A 26,154-nucleotide genomic window follows, 5' to 3' on the forward strand; every position below is an offset into this window, starting at 1 on the left:
GCATCCAGTCTATCCCTAGCAAGAATTTAAAGAGACATGGGGTTTTTTCAGGCTCCCTCAACCTTGAAGGCAGGTTTAATGAGGCTCCTAGAACCAGACGTAGGATTTCTCTAGGCTCTCTGAACCATTAAAATGAAAAGAAAAAAATTCATAAAGATAAGAAATAAGAATAAAAATGGATCTAGAGGAGAAATAGGAAAAAGACAGACACCCTCAGCCATACATGTGGGTTTAACTTGGCTCCCAAAACTAGAAAAACCCCAAATCATAACAAAATAACTTGAAGGAACCAACTAGGAAACAAGGTTTTGTAAAGGAACCCATAACCTTTCATAAATTAAAAAAAGATGGTTTTTCTAGACTCACTCAACCCCCAAAAAAACTAGGAGACTGGGATTTGATAGGGAGTCCAAACCCTTCTATGAAGCGCCTCATGAAAAAAGTAACAGGAAAACCCAATTAGTAACTTGGATAGAACTAGTTGAAAAGTAGCTTCCTTCCTCTCCACCTCAATAGAAGATAGATCCACCTCAATAGGACATGAAAGAAAGTAGACAAAATTCCTAGACTTTCCATTTGTAGCTGGCAGAGCCCAAACCATTGCACCACACCTTGAAGTCTCCACCTCAACAGGAGAAAGGGCCACCTCAATAAGGCAAGGAGGAAAGAAGACCAAAATCCTTGAGACACTTCTCATAGTCCAACATAGAAGAATCCTCTCCACCTCTAAAGGAGAGAAAATCATTACAACAAAAGCACCAAAAAACCAAGGAAGTAAAGCAGCAAAAACCCCCTCGAAGAAACAACCCATAAAAGAACATAGGGGTTACTCACACTAGAAACCAAAGGCTTCCCCCAAATCAAACACAAAAACAAGAAGCATAACCAGACCCTGCTCCAAGCATCCAACAAGCGCAACGAGGCCCAATCACCAGCCAAAGACAACAAGGAAGGGCATATAAGGCAGAGAGGAAGGGAAAAAATACCAAAGCTCCCGGTAGCAACACTGTTGCACACAAACACATCCAGCCATTTTACACCCACATCAACTACAACACAAGACACCCAAGGAGCAAGCAAAACACTAAGAAAAGCACATGGCACTCCATAATAGAAAATACCCGTGTCCATCAAAAAGACCAAGAAGAAAAAACAGTCCATCAAACAAATAGAAAAAAGGTTCCCTTGGTCAAAACCCAACCAGCCACTACCGACGACCGACCAAACACCTATGAAATCCAACCCTACACCAAGCTGAAACCTACCATCTCCATCATCATCTTTAGAAGAAACATGCTCCTCCCCTAAAGAAGCCCTAGACCCAACACTCCTGCCGCTTCCACTCCCGATCTCCATCTTGATCACATCTATTTTAAAATTGTTACATTGTTGACATTAGGGGCACTTTTTATTAACGAAAGGAATCCTTTTCCATAGATTTCCAATAATAGACCATAAAAAAATATTTTTGAACCAAATATTAACCACCAAAATGCCCCCCAGAAGAAATTGAATGGCATTCTTCAAGGGTAATAGTGATCTCAAATTTTTTTATACAATGAAGAAGAAAACGATTATACATCTTCAATACAAAATGTTAAAAAGATAACGCAACATGCAATAAGATTGCATATAAAATCTTGAACATTCTTTGATGCAAGATTTGGGAAGGTATCATCATGTCCAAATATTAGATTATATGGGAGTACCATTCATTAGCATCTATATTAATGTAAAAAGAAATCTTAGAATAGGTATCAAAAATAAATAGTGAAGTGATATTATGAATAATAAATTGGTAATGCATAGATGATTTTTCAAGGGATATAAGAGAATAAACACTTGTCATTGCAACCATATGTCAATTATATTTTCATGGAATCATATCTATTGTGTACTAAGTCACGGTATTGAAATAATTTATTTTGTTTTTCCTTATAAGTTCTTGTGACTTATTTTATAATCGACTATGAGTCAGCAAAGACATGCAAGTGTTGAATTTTAAGAGATGAAGTCACAAACAAACTAGCAATAATGGCTTTTTGATGTTCATTGTAGTTACACTTCAACCAAATATAATTTTTAACAACCAAACCTATATTTCTTGAAAAGTCAAGGAAACTTGATTTCAAGGCTCGGAATGGTTAGGTCATAAGCCATTGATTTCACTTTGGGTTTGTTGTTTGGTGTTGTTTCATGAGGGGTTACAATGTCTTTATTTTGGATTAGAAATGTAATGAACTAAATTATAATATTAAACTTTAATTATGTATCATTTACCTACTTTTGGACTCAAACAACCTTTTTTTTAAAAAAAATTACAAAATAATTGGATAAATAGAAGAATTTACTTCTAAATTACAAATTGTAGAGTATGTAAATCTTGAAAATATGAAGTGAAAAGATAGTGAATCTACACTTCACCATAAAAAAATTCACAATTTCATGAAAATTCATGCTATCTTTAAGAGCAAGAAACCATTAATAAGTGAAACAATATAACACAATAGAAATTGCTCACATACAACCATGTATTCACACATTAATAGAGGTACATTTTCTTATTTTCTTAATGGAAATGACCTTGATATTTTTAAATTCCATACTTTGTAAAGGAAATACAAACTCAAATTATACTACTAAAAAGAAATCAAGAAAAACAAACCAAAGAAAGTCGCAAGCTTTTCTTTAATCAAAACCATATGCGTAAATTTTTCCCAAGTAGCAAACATAAATTTATAGATACAATAAAGAAAAACTAACTAGGTCAATGGGCTTCTACGAGTCTTTCTCCATAAAAATTTAATAGACTTTTTTTTATCTCTTGTAGATTCCAATCATTTGTGTGATTTTAATGGTTTTCTTTATCAATGTTATGATATCATGTTATGAATACAGACTTGTAACCCAATTACTAAAGTACAAATGTCAAGGCAAAATATGGCATTTGAAATTTTATCATTTTCAAAATTGTCGACTAAGGACCAATTGATAATCTAGGATTCATATGAATATTTTCTTTTTTGTGATCTCTCTATCTCTCTAAGTAATATTCTCATTTCTTTGAGTTGTATAATCCAATTGGGTTAAATCCCTTATGAACTAAGAACTCGACCCATTTTTTGGGTTGGTTACCTAGTTAATCATTCCAGCATTTCTCAAATTAATTTACTATCCCCTCATCACTATCGCAAATAATTTATTCAATTAAGCCTTCCATGAGGATTTTAATGATCATTTTATCCACGATTTGATTTTAACCTGCTCCACCATTTCTCCACACTTTTTCTATAACTTTCTTGATTTAATAATTGTGCTAATGACAAATACCTAGTTACTACCTTCTACAATGTGCACCTTACTTTGGTCAAAACTTCGTATATCCATTCATCTAAAATTGTAGCCATGTTCTTCAAATCATTATGGTGTTCACTTATTCCTTGGCCATTAATACTAGGTGTGATGGTATTTCTTGTTATGTTTTCCCAAGCAAAACAATCCTCTTAATAAAATGGATCAATTGATCGATGTGATTTTCCTTTATTCCTTCAACTTCTTCTAGTCTTTGTAGAGGCTATCCTTGATTATTTCTAATCCTTCCATGGTCATTCTAGGGCCATCAAACCTAGAAGGTTTTCCCAATTTTATGGTGGTAACTTGAAAATTTTCTATTGTAATGCTTTGTGGGTCTTTATCTATTATTGGTTTTATAATATGCAATTATTTCTCCCCCTCTGCACTAGGATGAGTGGTAAATTTAAACTTGGGCTTTCTTCCTTTCCTTGCTACCTAATGGGCTCTTAATAAACTATTTAAGTCTAAGGAAACCATTTCTACTTTAATCTTGGGTTGCATTTGATGTTGTATCCAGTCTAGTACTTGTTTTGGCTCTATTATTTCTATTTGTTACCACTCGACATCTCTTTATTTATTATCCTCATTTACTTATTATGTTTGATCTTTGAACAATGCCTTAGCCTCATTAGCTAACATTTGATCATGGTTGTAGATTTGTTCTACAACTTTTTCTATCCTCGCCATTTTAGATACATACTCTCCTATTCCAAGAAGTTGGTCAGGTTCAGCTTTTCTTGTCACTAACTTTTCTAGCCCTAAGGCTTCTTCCATTCCACTTCCCTCACTATTTCCATCTTCTTTTTAAGGAGGATCTTCCTAGTTTAGCCCATCTTTTACTCCTTCAGGCAAGATTTGTTTCACCTCCATTTGACTCTTGCTGAGAGTAATCAATAGTTCCTCTTCCTTATGTTCAAGTAACTCCATAGATTCATTTTGACCATTTTGTTCTTATTTTTCTTCAAAATTAACATTGTTTTCCTCATCTTCCTACTCCTAAACTATTGTTGGTGAAGTTGGTGACTTTTTTTTCTTTTTGATCCTACATTCACTTTAGTATTTGTCTCAATCTCAACATCTCTATACCCTGATGATTCTATTGTCTTGGTGTCTGTGAAAACTCATTTCTTAACATGTATGATCTCATCCACGAATAGTATTCACATGTTTTTTCAAATGATACACTATCACTCACACATATTCACGTATTTCCGAGGATTTCCCTTTATTTGGCTGTTTTATGTTTCCTCTTTTTCTTGTACTATATATTTCAAAATTACCTAATTCATTTCTTGATACAATTTGAGAATATTTGGGTAATTGTTTCCTTTATTTTAAGGGAAATCATTCCCATTATATTTTACTCATCAGATTGATCATAGATGGAATCAAATCAAACAAGCCACCTATAGGCTATGCCACTAATATTGATATGGCTCTCATCACCTACATAGCTTTTATAGTCGTCAATTAGATAAGAGGTTGTCTAGAAGTGGATGCTTGACTAATATAAGTTTGAATAGCATAATCTTGTGGGTCTACTATTTTTCTTCTAGCCATTGCATTCAAGTTTGGGTCAATTGTAATTACCAAGCTTAATTTCTATAGACAAACTAAAGTATAGGTAACCTTTCTAGCCCCATTTTATAATAGTTGTGTATGTATTCACCTCTCATAACTAGAGAAACATGGAACCCACTATACCCTTAATCCTACCCAACCAACATTGTAAAATAGATATTTAAAAGATATATATGTAAAAGGGATCATATATAAGAAAATATAACTTAGAATAATCTAAATATTTTAAAATAGCCTCCAAGCCTACATATTACTAATTTTATGTCCTTGGGCACTAAAATGTGTATAGAATAAACCTAAAAGTAATTTTAATGTCATATAGAGATTCACCATACCATGAATATATATGTAATATTGAATAAATAAACAAATAATTTAAAATAGGTACCCAATAAGGTCAATAAAAGAGAAAAAACAACTAAAAAATAAAATAAAATATTTAACTTGTATGTTCTACATTAAGGTCAAATATACAATCAAAATTCTTAAATTTTCCACATAGGATTATAAAACATAAATTATTTTAATTTCTTATGCAACACAACAAAATTAGAAATATGCTAGACATAGTATTGAAGATAAAATTCCCATTGTTGCAAATCGAGGTCCTAATTATAGACATAGAATATCTTACACCAAATTATTGTACTAAAGGAAGGAACATAATGGTAAACATGATAGTTGATGGGATAAAGTGATAAGATTCAACCTTCATTAATCAACCAAAGTGGTGTGACTTTTCATATACCACTTCCCTAAATATTTTAGGTGCCAAATATAATTCTACAAAGAAGATGAAACACAACCCCATATAGATCACCTACCCAACACCTAATTATATATAAGTGAATAAACCTATAGGACGAAGTTTGTGTTTATTTTTACATATTTTAATGAGTAGATTATCTTTACATTGTCATAATTAGTAGAATACATTATAAAAATAATATATGCTAGTGGGAACATAGAAACAAATGTTGGTTCACCTCCCTTCATGTTGTTTAAATGTTATATGTTCCAAATAATTTAAGGGAAAAAGAAAATATTGTTGCATGAACTTTGATGAATATGACAATAATTTTAAATAAAAATATTATTAATGGTATCTACTTATGAGAAAACCAAAATGTGTTTAAGTAAACTAGGGTTAAGACATGTTTATTGCTCCAAAAGTCTAGATAAATTAGATAAGATATACATGTGTCGCATCTTTAATGAATATGCTAACAAGAAAATTCCTTAGGTATATTTGTGGTGTCAGGAAAAGCATTATAATTCTACAAATAAAATAAATTATTTCATCCTATGACACCAACCACATGTGAGGGACCAAACTTTCATTGTAATTGACTCTATAAAAAATTTGGTACATTATAGGCATACATTATGATTGGAAATAAAATCAGATTTCCCCAATTATATCATATAATTCTTCTACATCCATTACCTTAAACTTGACAGTTTTTATTTTCAATTACAATTATTAATCGACATAATTATTCTATCAAATTATTTCATATCCTCTATCATTACAATAATATTGTATAAGTTAATTATTGAGTCAACAAATCTAATAAATAAAATTAGATAGACTCCCAAATGTCTTGGGTAGGGAATGCTAATATTGATGCCTAAAGCATAAGTAGCACTTAGTAAATTAAATCTTTACTGGTGTGAGGGTAAAAGTACAAAGCCGTGTCACAATTTTTATAAAGGGAATGGTCAATGCTAATTCAATTTTTTAAAGTATATCAATAGAAACTTAAATTTTCCACATAGGATTTTAAAACATAAATTATTTCAATTTCTTATGCAATGGAGACAATATATATAACTAAATAAAAAGAATATGAGCCAAGGCAACACAACAAAATTAGAAATATGCTAGACATAGTATTGAAGGTAAAATTACCATTGTTGCAAATCGAGGTCCTAATTATAGACATAGAATATCTTACACCACATTATTGTACTAAAGGAAGGAACATAATGGTAAATATGACACTTTATGGGATAAAGTGATAAGATTCAACCTTCAGTAATCAACCAAAGTGGTGTGAATTTTCATTTACCACTTCCCTATAAATTTTAGGTGCCAAAGATAATTCTACAAATAAGATGAAATAGAACCCCATATAGATCACCTACCCAACACCTCATTACATATAAGTGAATAAACCTATAGGATGAAGATTGTGTTGATTTTTACATATTTTAATGAGTAGATCATCTTTACATTGTCACACATTGTAGAATACATTATAAAAACAATATATGCCAGTGGGCAACATAGAAACAAATGCTAGTTCACCTCCCTTCATGTTGTTTAAATGTTATATGTTACCAATAATTTATGGGTAGAAGAAAATCATGTTGCATGAAATTTGATGAATATGGGAGTAATTTTAAATAAAAAAATTATTTATGACATCGACTTATGAGAAACCCAAAACGTGTTTAAGTAAATTAGGATTAACACATGTTTATTACTCCAAAAGTCTAGATAAATTAGATAAGATATCCATGTGTCACATCTTTAGTGAATACATTAACAAGAAAAGTCCTCATGTATATTTTTGGTCTTAAGAAAAGCATTATAATTCTATAAATAAAATAAATTATGTCATCCTATGACACCAACCACATGTGAGGGACCAAACTTACATTGGAATTGACGCTATATAAAATTTCGTACATCATAGGCATACATTATGATTGGAAATAAAATCAGATTTCCCCAATTATATTATATAATTCTTCTACATCCATTACCTTAAACTTGATAGTTTTTATTTTTAATTACAATCATTAATCAACATAATTATTCCATCAAATTATTTTATATCTTCTATCATTACAATAATCTTGTATAAGTTAGTTATTGAGTCAACAAATCTAATAAATAAAAGTAGATAGACTCCGAAATGTCTTGGGTAGGGAATGCTAATATTAATGCCTAAAGCATAAGTAGCATTTAGTAAATAAAATCTTGAGTGGTGCCAGGGTAAAAGTACAAAGCTGTGTCACACTTTTATAAAGGGAATGGTCATTGCTAATTCAATTTTTTAAAGTAAATCAATAGAAACTTAAATATATATTTTGAATTTTGAAATGATGTAAAATAATAAAATTTCTAATTATTTTGTCTATTTTATGTTTGTAATTTTAATAAAAAATTTAAAAATTATTTGAATGTAGTTTTTATAAAGTAAACACTATAATTTAGCTGTTGATAAAATGTTGAAATTGAAGTTACACAAGCCGCCACACTTTAATTAGTAAATTTTACTTTTTCTCATCAAGTTTTTTGTGTATATTGATAACTTGAAATTTCAGTGCATGGATATATTTTTAACTACTTTTTATAAATATATATTTTTCAATAAATTTGAAAAGTTGTGTGTGCTCAAATATAACTCTTTCCAATTACCACCATATTTTTTCTTAATTATTTATCCAGATTAGAAAAAAATTATATCATCTTGACATAGATTCCTTTCTCTACTACATCATATTTTTTTTAAAAAAATTAATTAAATTTTAGTATTTTTCCTTGACAAGATAATCAACCTTATATTTTAGTGTTGATGACCCACTTTCAATAAAAATAAAATATAAAATATAAAAGATAATTAAAATATTAAAAGACATGTATTTTGGAAAATTCACTTATAAATTTATAAAAGGGTATTTTTACATTTCAAAAAAAATATTATTTATAAGAGTAGGAGTTGTTGAAACACCGAGTTTTTTTATTTGTTATTTTTTTTAGCAATTGGCTTCAAAGTGGTATAAAATATACATTTAATAGACACTTCCTATTGAAAAAGTTGTGGTCCATATATCTTAGCTATAATGAATCTATATATACGAGATTTTTGACTACAATTATTTTTTAGTTAGAATTACTTAAATTCACTTGTGCTAATAAGTTAGCCTGAAATGTAACATGGTTTTATGCTTTCACCTACCATAATATTTCCTAAAAACTTTCCCTTTTGAATGTAATTGAAAATCCTTATAGGGTGCTAGGAATTTTGAAGAAAATAAAACTTAAATTGGTTTTATACTCTTTTATTGTAAATGCCACCATATGTGATGCAAAATAGCCTATGTGGCTTGAGCTTAATTATTAATTATGGACAAATAAAATAATATTATAGCATCCTCTTTTATATATGTAAAAAATATTTAAAAATTCACATGGGCCTATGATAACTTCAGATTTCAAAATATTAAAATCAATTTTTACAATATGATTTATAAAATACCCATACTTTTACCATGAGTGTCTTGTTTCTCAAATAGAAATTAGGCTCTCAAATGATATATCATGTCACTAGTGACTAGTAATATAGCTTTCCAAGTGAACACATGTGAATATAAAATTAAACTTGTACAACAAATAAACAATTACTTTTAATATATGAACTTATGTCTAGGATGAAAATAAAAAATCACACCAAGATTATGCATGACATATAGGAAACAACACGTAAACAAAGAAATATAACATGACTATCTAGACAGGAATAATATTTTTAGAAGGGACAAAAAACATATAATGATGGATAATAAAAACACCTAAAACAATGCAAAATTACAATTGTGTTTACCAAAAATTCACTTGTAGTGATAAAATTTTGCGTGGAGTTGCAATTCTACATCCATCCATGAGACATGTAGCCTACCAGATGTTGCAACATATTGATTTGAATCATTTCAAGTTATCTAGGAATAAATTAATTAGAATAGGCTCTTGATTGATATAAGTTGATTGTAGATACTACAAATAAAATTAACTTTAAGATTTTACTTTATATTTAAAAGTAAATATAAGATGTAAATTAAAAGGTATGGATTCAATGTTTTTGATTGAAGACTAACATGTGGTAACCTCAATGTTCTTATTCATTGGTTCTAATAGCTTTCTAAAGGCATAATGGTGATATGCAAAATTAATGGAAATAAGCCACACCAAAACCAATGATGAACTAATCAGAAAGGGTCTAGTAGGTTAGTTGGTAAAGCACTCTAGTAGCAAATAGAATGTCCTAGTTTCAATTCCTACCTTGTCTATATATGCCATATCTCAACATATGGTATCAAAGATAGACCAGAAGCCTTAAACACCTATAATGTTTCTTAAGTAGGTGCTAGAAGTAAGCCACTTCCAAATTGATAATTGCCTGTCTATAAAGGGACCTATAGTTTAGTTGGTGAAGAACTCCAATAGAAAAAGGAAGGTCCTAGGTTTGAGTGCTAGTCAGCCAAAATAGGGCAATAGCTTTGTTCACAGAGTATTCTAGTAAGAAATGGAAGGTCTTTGGTTCAAATCCTAGCTGGTCCATATGATCTATACAATTAGGATCTAATCTAGGACCTTCCATTTATTGCTAGAGTGCTCTAGCCAATTGAGCTACTAGCCCTTTTGTAGCCATTCTATTATTAATATCGGTGGATCTTATTTCCAGAACCCCCTTTAAGCCACACTATAGGTGCATGGAGTTTCTAGCCTAATTCTAATACCACATGTTGAGCTATAATTCATATACATGTGCTAAGAAATGAATATAGCACCTTACAAGTGTTATTAGTGTTTTAACAACTGAACTTTTGGGCAATCCACCATCAGTGTAAGTGTGGTTTATTTTCAACTCTCTTAAGAAACACTAGATGCTTGGACCCCTAGCCTACTTTTGATATCACATTTCAAAATTCAAATTACATAAACAAACTAGAACTCAAAATCTTCTATTTTTTATTAGAGGGTTCAACGAATTAAATTACCAAACCACTTTGTGGCCAGCCCATCGTCTGTCAGGCCATGACTTATTAGAGGATAAAGCCCTGTTCGGTAGTTAACTTCGTGCAGCTTTACTTTAGCGATTGCATAATATTTGTGCTATCTAAGTGACCATCGAACTCTCGATTGCTAATCGTCACTTCGTCTAGATTTTCTTTTCTATTTTATCTTCAATCTCAACTCTCACGTTGTCAAACTCAACAGCTACGAGGACATGGAATTCGTATGCCACCCTAATTTGACTGGTTTGTGGTGGACATTCAACGTTGAAGTTTTAGAGTGGTTGTTATACTTAACGGGACATTTACTTGGATTGAGAAAGCCCACGGCAAGCAAGCACTGTTACTAAATTAAGCCCATTCATTATATCCTGTTTTCTTATATTGCAGATTCTTCTTGTTATTAATGTCACTTGAAAAGTACTTCGTACAAGATTCTCTGTACAAGAGTCAAACATTAATAGCCGCTCTGTACAAGATTCTCTGTACAAGAGTCAAACATTAATAGCCTAAGAAGTCGATATCGTTCTTTTCACGTCTTCTAAAATTGTGATCAATGCAAATCCAATGCACTCACCATCAAGCCGTTAAACAATACTTTTATCATCCCTTTCAAAGTAGTTTGCTTTCCCACTTGATGTAGATCGATAATCTGATAATCTGAGAGCTTGGAACTGCTTCTGAATTTCAAAGGCATTTTTATCGATCACATGCAGTAAATGGTGCGCACAGAAGAGCACATGGAATTGGCAAGTGTGTATCGATTACATATAGTGAGTTGTGTGTATACGGAAGAGTACGTGGAAACTGATCGTCGTGCTTTGTTTTTCCGAACCTGATTGGGATGCCTGTTGAAAGTGGAGGCCATTCAATTAAGGAAGCTCAAATAGAGAAAATGTCAAATCTTGAATAATTTACCCTACCTAAGCTATTGTTATCTTATTTGACTCTAGAAATCTCTCTCCTTCGCCTCCGTATTGATATTCAAGATCACTTCATTAATCATTTTTAAAATAATCCATTTGTTTTTTATTAAGGCAAAACAGGTTTTGATGGGTCCTTGAAACCCAGTACAGAAGAAAGATCAAAAGCTAAGCAGTAACGCACTGCTAAACAAAAGACAACAACTAAAGGAAAGAGAGCTGGCAAACAAAACGCCAACAAGCAAGAGAACATAACAGACTAAAAACCAAAAAAGACCAATAGAAGCCCGGGCTTGGGTCAAATTTTGAAGCATTTCCACTGCTTCCAGCTCCAACTGTTCCATAGTGTCCGCAGCTCGCTTGATATCCTCTATTTCTTTGCTGTGGCTCTGCATCCTTTTAGTGATGGCTCTAGTTCTTCTCTCGAGCCCAGTTTCCTTATCCTCAGGGGTGTCATCTTTGACCTCAATAATGCCCTCGGCAGCCTTATCCCCTTGGTAGTTCTCCAGCTTGCGGATGAGGGTTTTCATGCTGGCCGAGGCAGCCTTCAGAATCTTGTGGCTTTGCTCCCCAATTTTCTCAAGTGTGTTCTCAATACCATCCAGTCTGTGGTTAGTAGCATCTGCTTTGTTTTCCAGGCAAGTAAAATTGTTGCGGTTGGCATTGATAATCTCCTCCCCATTGTCAATCGCCTTGGTTAGTTCACTAAGATAGTTAGGGAGGGAATTGAACTTTCCCGAACCTAGGGCCTATAAGGTTTCAATTTTCCTTGCTCTGGGCTTGCTTGGCTTTAATGCCCTCAATTTTCTTTTGCATCTTGTTGAGCGCCTGTTAGTATGTTTGTTAAATTTAATTTGTTGCAGTATCAATTACTTCACTTTTGTTTAAATTGCTAGGAAATTAGTTCATTTTCATTAAAATTCGCAAGAAATTAGTTCATTTCATTTTTTATTTTGTAACTAATTCATAATTTTCAAGTAAATGGCATTTCATTTTTTGCATTTGTATTTCTAAAATCCTAATATGTATGTTTTACTTAAACCCTAAATCTATAAACCTAAAAAATGTAAAATCATAAATCTATAACCTTAAAAGCATAAAATCAAGAAATCTAAAACCCTAAAAACATAAAACCCATTTATTAGATTTATAATATAAATCATTTCCTTTGAACGAGGGCCTAATTTATTGCTCTTCCTATTCTATTGGTGTTGATTGTAGTCAAATAGACTCTTTGTGTATAACTATTATTATACATGTTATTTTCGAAGTTGTTAAGATTAGGGGTCTTATAGTCGCGTTGTCACACAAAAAAATAGGTCCATAATTTAGATAATAATTAGCCTTAGACAAGTAATTTTCTAATTGTAAAGAAGGTAGATGAGAATATTTTTAAATTAAATTGTCTATAATAAATATCATCACTTGTTAATTTTTTTAATTAAACTTTTAAATTCTATAAGTTTCAAGTCAAAAAAAATTGAAACAATTATACTTATGTTCAATAATTTAAATTAACTTTAAATCTATTTAAAAATTTGTCTAGAATATGAATTAACAATTCTCTTTTTCCTTCCTTGACTTTTAACTTCAATTTTATAGGATCCTCTTATTTATCTTTAGTATCCTCTATCAAATTTCCTTTTTTTGTAATGTACTACTTCCAATAATGAAATCTACGAATCTCACTTTTATTAAAATATAAAAGTAGTGCCTTACATGTTGGAATATTAGGTAAATTGGGTGCATAAGGTATCAAATCACTTGAATAGGAGGGTGTCATTGATAGTGCTTCCCTTCTGAATTTGTATCTTTCATGTTTTCTTTCTATGTTCATAAAAAAAATTCTACCATGTCCAAGGATTGCCTAATCATACTTATAGTATATTGTAGCTCGACAAACCATTCCACTCCATATTTATTAATTGAACTATTTTGTAGCCATTTAACTAGGTCTCTTTAGATCTTTGATAAAAATTATTTATGGTTTTCCAAATTTCTTTTGTATCATTTCCTTCATTTTGAACTAGAAACATTATTATTTTGATGTGGTTCAAAGTTGAGAAAAAATGGATTTAGAACAACTTTGTAACACCCTTCTTCATGTATATCTAATACAACCCTAAGTTGTTACATGCTTTTCTTCAATAAATGGTTAGATAGAATAAGGGATTATAAATGAGATGATTTTAGGATAATATTCTTAGCATTACCTAGAGAACTCAATAAAGAAATGGTAGAAACTAATATGGTTTATAATTGGGATCTAGCTATGCTCATGAATGTGTTGGTTATGTGCCACAAGTAAAGAGGACAATGGGAGAATGGAGAAACAACTAATTTCAAATTAATTGAACCTTTATGAGAAGTTACAAGTCCAACCATTATGTTTTACTTAGAAGGAAATGAGGTTTTGTTATCCAACATAGATATGTTAATGAGTCTATTATTGGGGGTCCTTAAGGAGTATTTTTGAGTCAATTACCATGTTTTAATTACAAAAATGGACCCCTAGGGTCTATACCTTTGAGGTGGGGGCCTATTGGGCATGCAATAAAGGCTCTAGGACTTGTTTTCACTCTCTAAAATTCCTCATTAACATGAGTGACGAATTTGGAGGATAGATGAGTTGAGGGGTACCCACTCCACCCCCATACCTCATTTACTAGGGAAGACTTTGGGGAATGGGTTCTCCTAATTGTTGTCCCATATTACATGAGGAAAAGACTTCATGGAGGAAGAGGATAGAGAGGTGAAAAGTGTCACCTCCCTATACAAGTCCAAATTAATCTCCCGTATATGGGTTTTGTGAAGAGGAAGTTGGGTGTTACCCCCTACTCCATTTTTCAAGAACTCTTGTAGGATTTTGGGGAAAGACGATAGATTGGGGGAAGGAAGGAGACTATCCTTGGAGAGATGGAAGACAAAATGCTTAGGTTTAGAGAGATAAGTTCTCCTTTTCCTCTAATCCATTTTTTTATTGTTACAAGTTTGAGATGTAGTTGCAAAGTCTAGAATGTAGTGTTTATGTGATGAAAAATATTAGAGTTATGTAATGGTTTTAGCTGATGAGAGGAAATTGTGGAATGTGTGAGACCCCACTATCTTGGGTCTAAATCAATCTTCTTGCTCAGGGGTTTGGCTAGAGATTACAAGGCTCCCTAATGCCAATATGGTTGGGAGGAGAGCAAGCCTTGCTTTTGTGTTTTCCCAATTGTCATGTATGATTAAGAGATCTTTCAAGGTGTGTAGTTAACGAAAAAAAATATATTGTGTAATAAAAGAGAAAGCCTATGATGGTTCTTTCTCATTGAAATACATTTAACGATGGTTGTATGAAAATGGTAATTTAATGATATTCCATTATGTTGATTTAAAGACTCATTGCATGTTTGAAGAACATATTGTGTAGATATTTGTTATATTTTTCTGTTAAGAGCAAGCTTGCTCCCAATGGCATGGTTTATTTTGAACTACTTAGTTTGTGGAACCCTTCAAGTCCTCTATTTTGAAGCATCTCTAATGTAAACGAGAAGGCATTAAAGTTATAGTTGATAATTTTCTATTGTAAGCGAAATGAAAGAGAATGTTTTAGTTCATGCTCATTGTCAGGGAGATAATTTATTGATCTTAGGAGATAGAACCATGAATTTGTTGTGCCTGCAGTTAAGTTGGGCACATGAATCATGTAAGCTTTACTCTTAGGATCAATTCCCTCCCTTTGTTTCATATATATATGAAGGGAAATATTCATGTCAATAAAGCAATGATAAAATCGGACGCATGTAATAGAATGATGAAAATTAAAATTGACTCTATGTTTTCCAAGTGGCAAACAAATTGAGAGATTCTGTAAGCATTATTCCAACTAAAATAGATTTCTTATCAATATATCCCAGTACAGACCATCATTTTTGTGATTTTAATTCATTACATTTGGTAATCACAATCTGTTTGCAAACGAATTGAAAGAAATTTGAATTAGCAGTAGAGTCAATAGTAATTCCCCACTAAATTACATATATTAATGAAATTAAAAAAAGTAAAATTAAGCTACTGTGTATTCAACAAAGAAACTTAAAATATGATACAAAATCATCTGTAAAATGCTGGTAAAAATAAGTTTGAATGGAACCTTAGCTTTTTGATTAATTTCAAATGAGAAAACACTTGTTATTCACACGGTAAGACACAGGGTTCCATCTAGTTAGTCGATTATTTACCAACCTAGAACTCAACAAGGTGAAATGTATTACAAAAGGAAACGCTCTGTAGCCAACTCAATCTCCTTGCGTAGTTAGGGTGAGATTATTGTAGTATGTATTTACTTATACACACGCCCTTTCCTGCACCTCCAAATCTCGCCATATTCTCGATGCGAATGACAATATGTTTGACAATAGTCATGGTTGCATTAGCAGGAGAGTAGGCACCGAGTAAATGAACTACGATAGTCCAATCCTTGTATGTGTAGAAGAATAAACTACGATAGTCCAATCCTTGTTTGTTGGTGGAATGAGTAAATGGCATAGCCTCAGGAAATTAATGTGATTAAAGAGAATGCGGATACCATTGACCCAAGCACCTATATGCCAGGAAAAAAGGTACCAGTATGTTTGGCTTTCGAGCAAAATTTAAATAAACAAATAAATAGAAAGGATGTGGATTAGATAAGAGGCCACCATGCAAATTCCATAGCAAGAAAGAAGTGTAAAAGAAGATATTTTTTAAATTATAATATAATATATATTATAAATGATTAATGTAATAGGTGTAGCTAAGTTTTAATTAAGATGTTTCTAATTTTCACAATTTTTATGTTTAAACTCTATTCTAACTGGAGTTTTAAAATAGATACTAAATGATAGGAATAAAATCTTTCAATTGAAATGAAGGTTTTAAAGTTTTTTTTTCTTTAATTTAGATATTTCTAATTTTTAATTTTGATGTCTTCAAGTTTAAATTATTGGTTTCTTATACAATTTTTTATGATGTTTCTAAGTTAGAAACTTGAAACTTGAAGAATTTAAAATTTGATGTCTCATTTACAAGTTATAATTTATATTGGTGATATTCTCAAATCATTACTTTTTAATAAGATGTAAATTACATATATTTATATATATAATAAATGGGTATGTGTATTATCTGATTATTCTTTATGAGAAATAGGATAACTTATTTATTTTTGAGTAATAATATCAAATATTATATCTAGTTTGTGTAGTTTTTGGAATATAAGAAGATATTTCTATATAGAGAATTAAGTGTGCTAGTTGGATTAATTTAATTGTGTAGTTGGGCAGCAAACTAAACTCCTCGGTCAACATTATTATGCATGTTGAGGGTGATATAATAATAAAGAGGTTTGTGAGAATATTAGTGTATTTGGTATGGTGTTTAATTTTGTTATATAGCAAGGATACTAATATTCCTAACAATGATATTAAGGGTATATTATTATAGATATAGAGTGATAATGTTGATGGAGTGTAATGAGTTTTCATAATTGATAATGTCACTATCATAAGTAAATGTAACATTCACAATGGAGTTAGTAATAATATTATTAACACAACTGGTAGTAAAGTGTGGTGTTAGAAAAATAATAATTGTGATATCTTGTTGAATAATGTTAAAGTGAGCACAATCCATTTAATGAATGTTCTTTTAAAAAAAAATAGTGGATTTCGTTGACTTAAATTATGGGTCATGACGAATCTCAAATAGTAGGCTAAGTATTTATAATTGGAATAAAGTGTTTTCAACTATTACTTCCTCCCAACTTAAGAATCAGTGGGAGTAATGACTTTACTAGGGCAACCAATAACAACTGACACCCATACATTAAACCCTAAAGAGTATAGGTAGACTTCCATCCTACAACTCCAAATAGGAAAATACCATTGTGTTCAAATACTAGAATCTACCCAAGCTAGAGAAAGCTTATCAATAGAGAAACCAAACTCTGATACCAATTATTGAACACTAGATGTCACAGAGAAGTGGGGGGGAGGGGTGAATCGGTGATTTCCAAACTTTTCCCTTTTCTATCCTATGTGTGTATACCAGTTAACAGATCTAACACGAGGCAACCATACCGATTAGATGGGAGACTAACACAAATACAACCACACATAAAAGGGACATCACATAACACCAGATGTACAAGGAAAACCCAAGATGGGAGAAACCTTGGTGAGAAGTGCTAGTGGAGACTACTGCTCCAACCCAGCTTCATAATGAAAATCTCAGTTACAACATTTAGGGCACCAACCCAAGAAGTACCACCCCTTCTTTTAGGGCACCAACCCAAGGAGCACCAACCCCTACATCGAGCTCCAGCTCAGTGATTACAAGATCATAAAATAAATACAAAAGTTATCTCTTGGTTACACATGAGATATGTAACCTCTGCTAGTTTTCTTCTTTGATGCAACCTTACTAGTTTAGCCTTTGCTTCTTCTCTATCAGTACATTTCTCTCTACTGACTATCAGTTCACAACTTGTTGATTACTTCACTTGCTGGTTTAACAGCTACTCTGATCTTCTCTATTTCTTCTCTGTAGGATCACTCATCTCTGGTTCCTTTGTTGGTTCACTCCTCACAAGTTCACACCACTGTCAAGCTCAATAACAGTCTATCAATTTCTTTACCTCTTTGAGTTGCACTCTTGTCATTGGTTCTCCCTTCATCACTCAGTCACCTTGATCTTTAACTAACTCTCTGACTGGTTGACTCTTTTATGCTATTTCACTCTCTATCCTTCATCACCCAACATGCAGCATCATCAATCCCTTCTGTCATGAGTCAACAAATTTATACTTGAGTTCTCCCGGCATGACCGACATTCAAACTTCTAACTTGCTAGGGTTTATTCATCGACCCCAAGACATACCAAAATCCAATCAGATCTTTGTCCAGAGATCGACTACATGTAATGGATCTATCAGACTCCACCAATCCTACTGCATTCACAACACATACATTATTTCGGGGAGGTCATGATGTATGCCATATATATTATGGGATAAGAAAGGTATTAATGTGACATCCCTGAGGAGTAGATGCATCTTTAACTTGACAGATGACCTTGTAGATTTCCCATATGCCATCCTTGCTTATTGAAGAAGCACATTCTCTGTCAATCTTCTCTTTATTTGGTGGCACTCTTGTTGTATAATATCCACACAATATACTGGTTGCCTGAACATACTTCACTACTCTTGATGTGATTTAGGTAACATTTCCCCTCTTCATCATAATCAACAGCCTAGCATCTTGCTCTCTTGTTGGTGACAATCATGCACTGCCAACATGTTACTTACCAGTCTGCAGTCCTTATATCTACAATAAAAGTTAACACTAACTTGTGTTAGGCCCAATATGAAAAGCTAATGTACTAAGAGGGGAGGGGTGAATTAGTACTCCAAAACTTTTCTTCAATAATAACCTTACTGTTATGCAAAAATAGAATAGTGCAGTAACATAAAATAAAGTTAAAACAAATAGATAATAATCATACATGATTCACTCCATAACACATATATTTTGGTTACGCAGAAACTCTTGGTTAGAGAGAAAAACTATGGTGGGGATGGCACCCACAACTTCACTATTGCAATAATAAAGATTGCTCGGTTAGAGCTACATTTAGCTATTTCTAATAGCTTACCCTGTTAGGAGTAACAAGATCTGTTAGATCTACCTTGCTAAAGGATTTTACAACATTAATCTGAATATTGCACCTGGTTAGAGGCTTTACAATTTATAGACTTGGTTAGAGTCTTTTACCCTGTTAAAGGTTTCTCTTTCAACTTCACAATATTACAATAAAATCATTACAAATATCTACAACTTTACATCTAAAATGTTATAGCAGATTCTATGTGCTCAGAATAAGATTACCTTGCTTATAGCATACCTTGGTAACCCATATTGTAACTTGGTAAACCCTTTTGTTTACTCTGTTCTTCGATTGTTCTCTGATAACCTTCTTGGTGACCTCTTTGTGTCTCTATAATAGTCTTCCTTCATAAATACACACACTTTTTACTCTCTTCCCATGCTGTATAAATAGATCTCTAAAAACGGTGATCTAATTCATTGCTTTGATCTTACAAACAAGATTCCTCGAATGAATAACTAAACAAAATATTTCATTGGCTAGATTGACCTTGCGATCATACACAATCTTCTAATGCAATTTCCAATGTAATAACGGTTAGATGTGCCTCGATCTTGTAACACGTTTTCATGTGCATGTCCAAGTTCAATGTATCTAGTAACATGTTTCACTCGGTGAATATCAACTCGGTGTGTTAACTTTACTGCTCGGTAGCAATAAAAAGATACCTGGTAAATAGCTCGGTGAATACTACATTCTATGACTACTTTCTTCTGTAATCGACTAGACTGTTCATACCGACTTCTCTGTGTGTACCGACTACATGATTCGGTAATGCTAACCGACTAGAATATATAGTATGACTTTGAATATAAAAACTAATGGCAATTTGATTAGTAGTAACAACCTCCCCTTTTGACATTAGTTGAGATGTTTGAAAAAAACTACTTTCAAAGTCATAACTCAAAAATCTATATACTTTACAAAATGACTGCACTTGACAATATATACAATAGTCAATGAAATAGTATATGCGGATATACTCCCCTTATCATTATTCTATACATAACTCTGAATTTTGCATGCTCGGTTCTGTTCTGTTCTTATGTGCTCTGATTGCTCTGTATATTCTGCTCGGTATACTCCCCTTGTATACAATACTCAAAACTGTGTCCCTTGTACACAATACTCAAAACTGTCTTACCAAAACTGTATCACTCTCCAAATATAGTATTACTCCCCCTTTGGTATTACTCCCCTATGTAGTATTATAATATTACTCCCCCTTTTTTACAAACATCAAAAACTTAATTTCCATCCGGGGGCGGTAACTGATCAAAAATAGATTTATACTTGTTCCAGGCATCGGTGAGGGCGACTGAGAGTGAATCCTTTACACTTTCCATTAATGAATTTTGTGCTTGAATATCAGCTAATAGTGATATTAAGCCATCAAGAGTGCTTCCTTCTTGTGTAGTTGATAGGTGTGTAGCTCTGATGATCTGTTCCTGTACTGATGAGAGATGAGGAAGGAATAATGTCTGAAGGGTCATTATATCCATCCTAATTTTATGCTCTTCATTCCTAAGTGCTAACTATTGAACCATGAGTTGTTGAAGCTTGGTATAAAAATTCTGAACTGAATTAGGCTCGGTGGTCAACTTAGTTAAGAGATCGGTGATCTCTTTCTCAATTGCATCAATTTTATTCTTGATATCTTTAATTAATAAGGAAAATGTACAAAGTTTCTGAAATAAATAAAGAATATGCTTCAGCAATGAATTTGACAAGCTTTACTTTTCCTATAGTTAGAGCTTTTTGTACCTCTTCAATCATTTTTGTTGTAAGCTCTTTATCTTTTAGCTTGCTTAAGTACTTAGATGCATCAACTCCTGATGTTTCTATTTGAGTAAGGAGTTCATCTAGTTGAATGTGGATGGCTGCATCGGTTGACACTGTTGCTAAAGGTAGCATTTCTGTTAGTAGTGTCTTGACCTTCTATAGTACTTTATTCTTCTTTTGAATAGCCAATTGTTTTTCCTATTCGGCCTTTGCTTTGCATAGTTCACTAAAATTGGTAAGTGCTTGCCCTTTTAATTTTGAGATATCGACATTGGGCAACACTATCAGTTTAGTCAAATCAATTTTGAAACTATGCTTTCTCACCTTCTTCTCTTTTCCTTTGGTCGGTTGCACTAAGACAAGTGCTTGTGAGGCTTGTTGACCCTCGGTAGGTTGCTCGGTAGATGCAACACTTTGGTCGGTTCTTGTAGTCGTTGTAGTGTCCTTGGGTGTCTCGGTGCTAGAGGTCTCAGCTGTAACATTTGCAGTGCTTGACAGTTCTTGAGACGTCTGATCTTTGGTTGTATCTTCTGCTGCTTCAAACTTGTGACCTTTGGTGCCTTGATCTGTGTCCTTAGGAGCTTCGGTTGAGACAGGTGGCTTCACTGGCGGATAAGGCTGAACTTGTTCTAAAACAGATTCACTAGATACAAGTTTTGCATAGGTAGTGCCTTCAATCATTTCCTGCTTTTGTGCTTCTTCATCCATAACATCTTCATCAATTTGAATAGTGGTAGCCAGATCTGGACCTTGCTCGGTGACATTAGGATCTTGCTCAGTGACATCAACAATTTCAATTTGAGATTGTTCACCGACTTCCTTTAGTTTGAAGATTTCCTACCACTTGGCTTTTGTCTCATGTTCCACATCAATGTATAGCCCATTCATCAATTTTAAGGCTCTCTGTTTGACAAGAAATTTAGAATTGTATGTGGTCAAATGCTCCTTGATTTCTACTATAGACATATCAGGGAATAGATGGACTAGACTTCTTTCTCTTATTTGTCTCTCTGAGTCCATTGCATATTTCCATCTGTTATCAATATGTAAGTATAATTCACTCGGAAGTGACTTTACTAGTTCTAATGGAGCTAGCCGAAACTTTAGAAGTGTGCAAATGATAGCTTCTTCAATTTATCGCTTCTCATCATTATTCCTAGTCTCATACTTAACATATCTAAATCCTGCAAATTCACCGTATTCTTTAAGATTGGCACAAAAATTTTCAACACTATGAATATTTACCTTTTTGCTTTTGACAATCTGAAATTTGTTCACATCATCAGATTTTGTATCACTAGACTCTTCTGCCAAAATGAGTCTCTGAGTAGATTTCTTGTAGGTTTTAGTTACCTTGGGTACAGTAACACTCTTTTGTTTCTTACTCGGTGATGCAGCTGATGCTCTAGTGTTGGGTCTCTTTGGTGGTGGAGTTGGTAGGGCCTTTGAAATGTCTTCTTTCCTTCTTTTCAAAACTTTACCCTTAGGCAACTCGGTACTTAATGTTATTGCTGCCTCTTGAGCTTCTGATTCCTCTTTGGTAATAGCAAGAGTGCCTTTGACAGGTGTAGAGGACGATTCTTCTCCGAATTTCTCAAATAAAACCTTTATCATTTTTGTAGCTTTTCTTGTAGCCTTAGGTACTACAATGCTCATTTTTGCTTTTTCTTTCACCTCTTCATATGTTCCATATCTTAGTTTTGTAGCATGCCTTGGCAATGATAGATAGGCATTAATTTGTTGTTGTGTTATATTATAGTCAATCTCATAACCCATTGGTGGCAAAGATTGTGTCCTTGGTTCAACATCATTCATATAACAATAATCAGTGTCTACCTCAAAACATATATCATCCTTCTATTTTTCTACCAGTTGTGGTGGAATCCTGTACCTGTTGTGCATCTTCTCTTGAAATTTGCTATAGTCATCCATGATATCATTAAAGTTATCTTCTAGTTTCTTGATAAAATCATTGATTTGATGGGTGATAGGTCGGTATAGCTCCCAAACTACTTTACCAACTGAGGGAAAGAACTTCTTAAAGTAGAAAAACATGCATACAAGAAGTGAACCAAACTTCAGTGTATTTGCCAAGTTGTTCTTCTTCGGCTTCCTTATTGTGTTCAGGTTCTCAAACAAGTTCTTTAGTAACACTTCACATAAATCTACATTCATTCCCTTCTTCACTATTTTGTAGGCCAAGTCAAATGCGGCACATGGTACACTATTTTCCCTTGCAGATTGGAAGAAACAGTAACCAATTACTCTAATTGCAAACTTGAGTTTTGCATCAGTGACATTGTTCAATTTCAGTCCTCAGTAATCAGATTCTACTCCAGTTAGACTGATTAGCTCCTTCTGTGATATCATTTTCTGTGCTCGTGCATGATCATAGATAGGATACCCTGTGATAACATGAATGATTTCCTTGGTCATTTTGAATGGTTGCTCCTCTAGCCACATAAAATCATCATGTACTCTGCTTAAGACAAACTTAACCCACTGGGGTTTGAACACATGGGGATAGGCTAGGGCTTCAGTTAATCCCTTGATTTTGATATGCTCAAATTTTCTATCCATTTTGCCATTAGTACAAAGTTCACCATATGTGTCACTAATCTCAACATGACTGAGTTCCTCTACATGACATTTGGTGAAGAATCTAACATCTTCAACTAACAAGAATCGATCCAGGATGAGTGAAAATGCAGTTTTGTCATCCGGTTCAGAGGCGACTTTGGGAGTTAAATAATATTTTAGTGAGGGCTTTCCCACATTTTTGACAACTATGAGATCTTGGATCTTGGGCGCCATTGTAGGTTTTAGGTAAAATTTTGCAAACTAACCTTAGGGTTTACAAACGATTGACGCTTCACACTCGGTAGATAATAGCAATTTGACAAGATTGGAAACCAGCTTAACAGTGTGAATAGATTTGATGTAAATACCTTGAAATTCGCTCTGAATGAAGTTTGATCACCTTGATTTGCTCTGCTCTGCTCTCTTGAAAACTTGGTGAAAGAAAATGACTGGGAAAATACCTTTAAGTACTCAAAAATACCTTATCGGGCTCCGTGCAAGTTAGGTCAAAACATTAAATGCACTCGGTTCACCTTTTACTGATTTACTCCTTTTTTCATTTTTAATTGAGTAACCAAATTTCCTTCATTAACCGACTTGATAGGCTTCTTGTATACACTAACTTGACAGGTTTCCTGTAAAGTACTTTTGATAGAATTTCAAACTGACTAATTGCATCTTAACTATGCAGATTTTGAATTTTGTACATAATAGAATAGGAACTGTTATCATTTAACCTTTAGAGAATGTCGTCCCTTCATACCTTTTCTGACTAATTTGGAATAGGTGCACCTAACTCGATAGGTGAGGTGCTTTCTTCATCTGACATGATTTCCTTCTTTTTCCAAATCATCTTGAATTTTTCTTTTATCTCTTCAGTGTCTCTTCTGGGTTGATCTCTGCAATCTCCAGCTAAATGTCCAACTTTGTGACAATGAAAACATGCCATACCAGGATTTCTCCATGATCTTCGGTTGTTCATTCCAAACCTTATAAAATAGCTGGCACTAATATGTCCATATCTTCCACAACATTCACACCATATCCTTGTATTGTAATCCCTTGGTACTGCTACATATTGTTGGTAAGCATCTGTGTGAGTTCGGTAACCTCTAGTGTTTGCTCGGTGTGGATGCCGCATGTAGTTCTTTTGCTTAAACCAACACTTCTTGGTACTATGTCCATATCTATTGTAGTTTCTACAAAACCCTTTGAATTTTCCCTTCTAATATTTGTTAATAGACTTTGTCCTACATTGATTAGATGTGTGACCATATTTATTGCAATTGTAACAATATCCATTGGACTTAGTGATATTTGGTTGCTTGCCTTTTCTAATCTAGCATATGTTGGCAGTATGACCTTGATTTCCACAGTAGTAGCAAATAGGCTTCTTCCTTTTGATGTTATTCCTATTTCCAACTTGCTTTGATGATTCTCCTCTCTCGGTAGTATGAATTCCTTTCTCGGTTGATTCTTTTCCTTTGTAACCAAGTCCTGCATCTTTGTTGGGTCTTCTTGTATTCAGTTGCTCATCCAACATCTTTGATGCTTCATAACTCTTCTTCAATGTTTCTTTGGATTTCTTCTCTATTTCAAGTTCACCAAACAACCTTGATACTTCAAGTTTCAATGCTTGATTCTCATCATTCTTTAGAATTGCTTCATGATGTGCATAACCTAGTTGATCTATCATATTTTGTTGAATACTAGTTAGCCTTATGATTTCATCATTCTTATCAGATACTAAGACTTCAAGTTGTTGTTTGTCTCTTTGTAGATCTCTTGCTTTATCCTCAGCTATCCTTAATGCATCTATATTTTCAGTCATCTGTGTACTGAAATGTTCATGTTCTCTTTTCATTGCTTTTAGTTGACCAGCCAATGCTTTGTTCTTTTCTTTCAACATTCCAATCATTTCTTTAGTCTCTTCAGATAAACTATTCTCAGATGATGTCTCAATTTGTTCCACTAACTCTTGAGAATCCTACAAGTCATTAGATAATCTTCTTCTTACTTTGAGAGATTTTTGCATTTGCCTTTGCATGTCTGCAATCACTTGATTTGCATGATCCAGCTCTTCTTGTAGATACACAATCCTCCAAGATTGCTTATAGCCTTCCATTGATAAGATCTTTCTATTTAGGTAGTTAAACCCTTTTCCAAGATTCAAGCTTTGATACCAATTGTTAGGCCCAATATGGAAAGCTAATGTACTGAGAGGGGAGGGGTGAATCAATACTCAAAAACTTTTCTTCAATAATAACCTTACTGTTATGCAAAAATGGAATAGTGCAGTAACATAAAATAAAGTTAAAACAAACAGATAATAATCATACATGATTCACTCCATAACACATATATTTTGGTTACGCAGAAACTCTTGGTTAGAGAGTAAAACTACGGTGGGGATGGCACCCACAACTTCACTATTGCAATA

The sequence above is a fragment of the Cryptomeria japonica genome, chromosome 6 (assembly GCF_030272615.1).
Source record: "Cryptomeria japonica chromosome 6, Sugi_1.0, whole genome shotgun sequence".
NCBI classification, from domain to species: domain Eukaryota; kingdom Viridiplantae; phylum Streptophyta; class Pinopsida; order Cupressales; family Cupressaceae; genus Cryptomeria; species Cryptomeria japonica.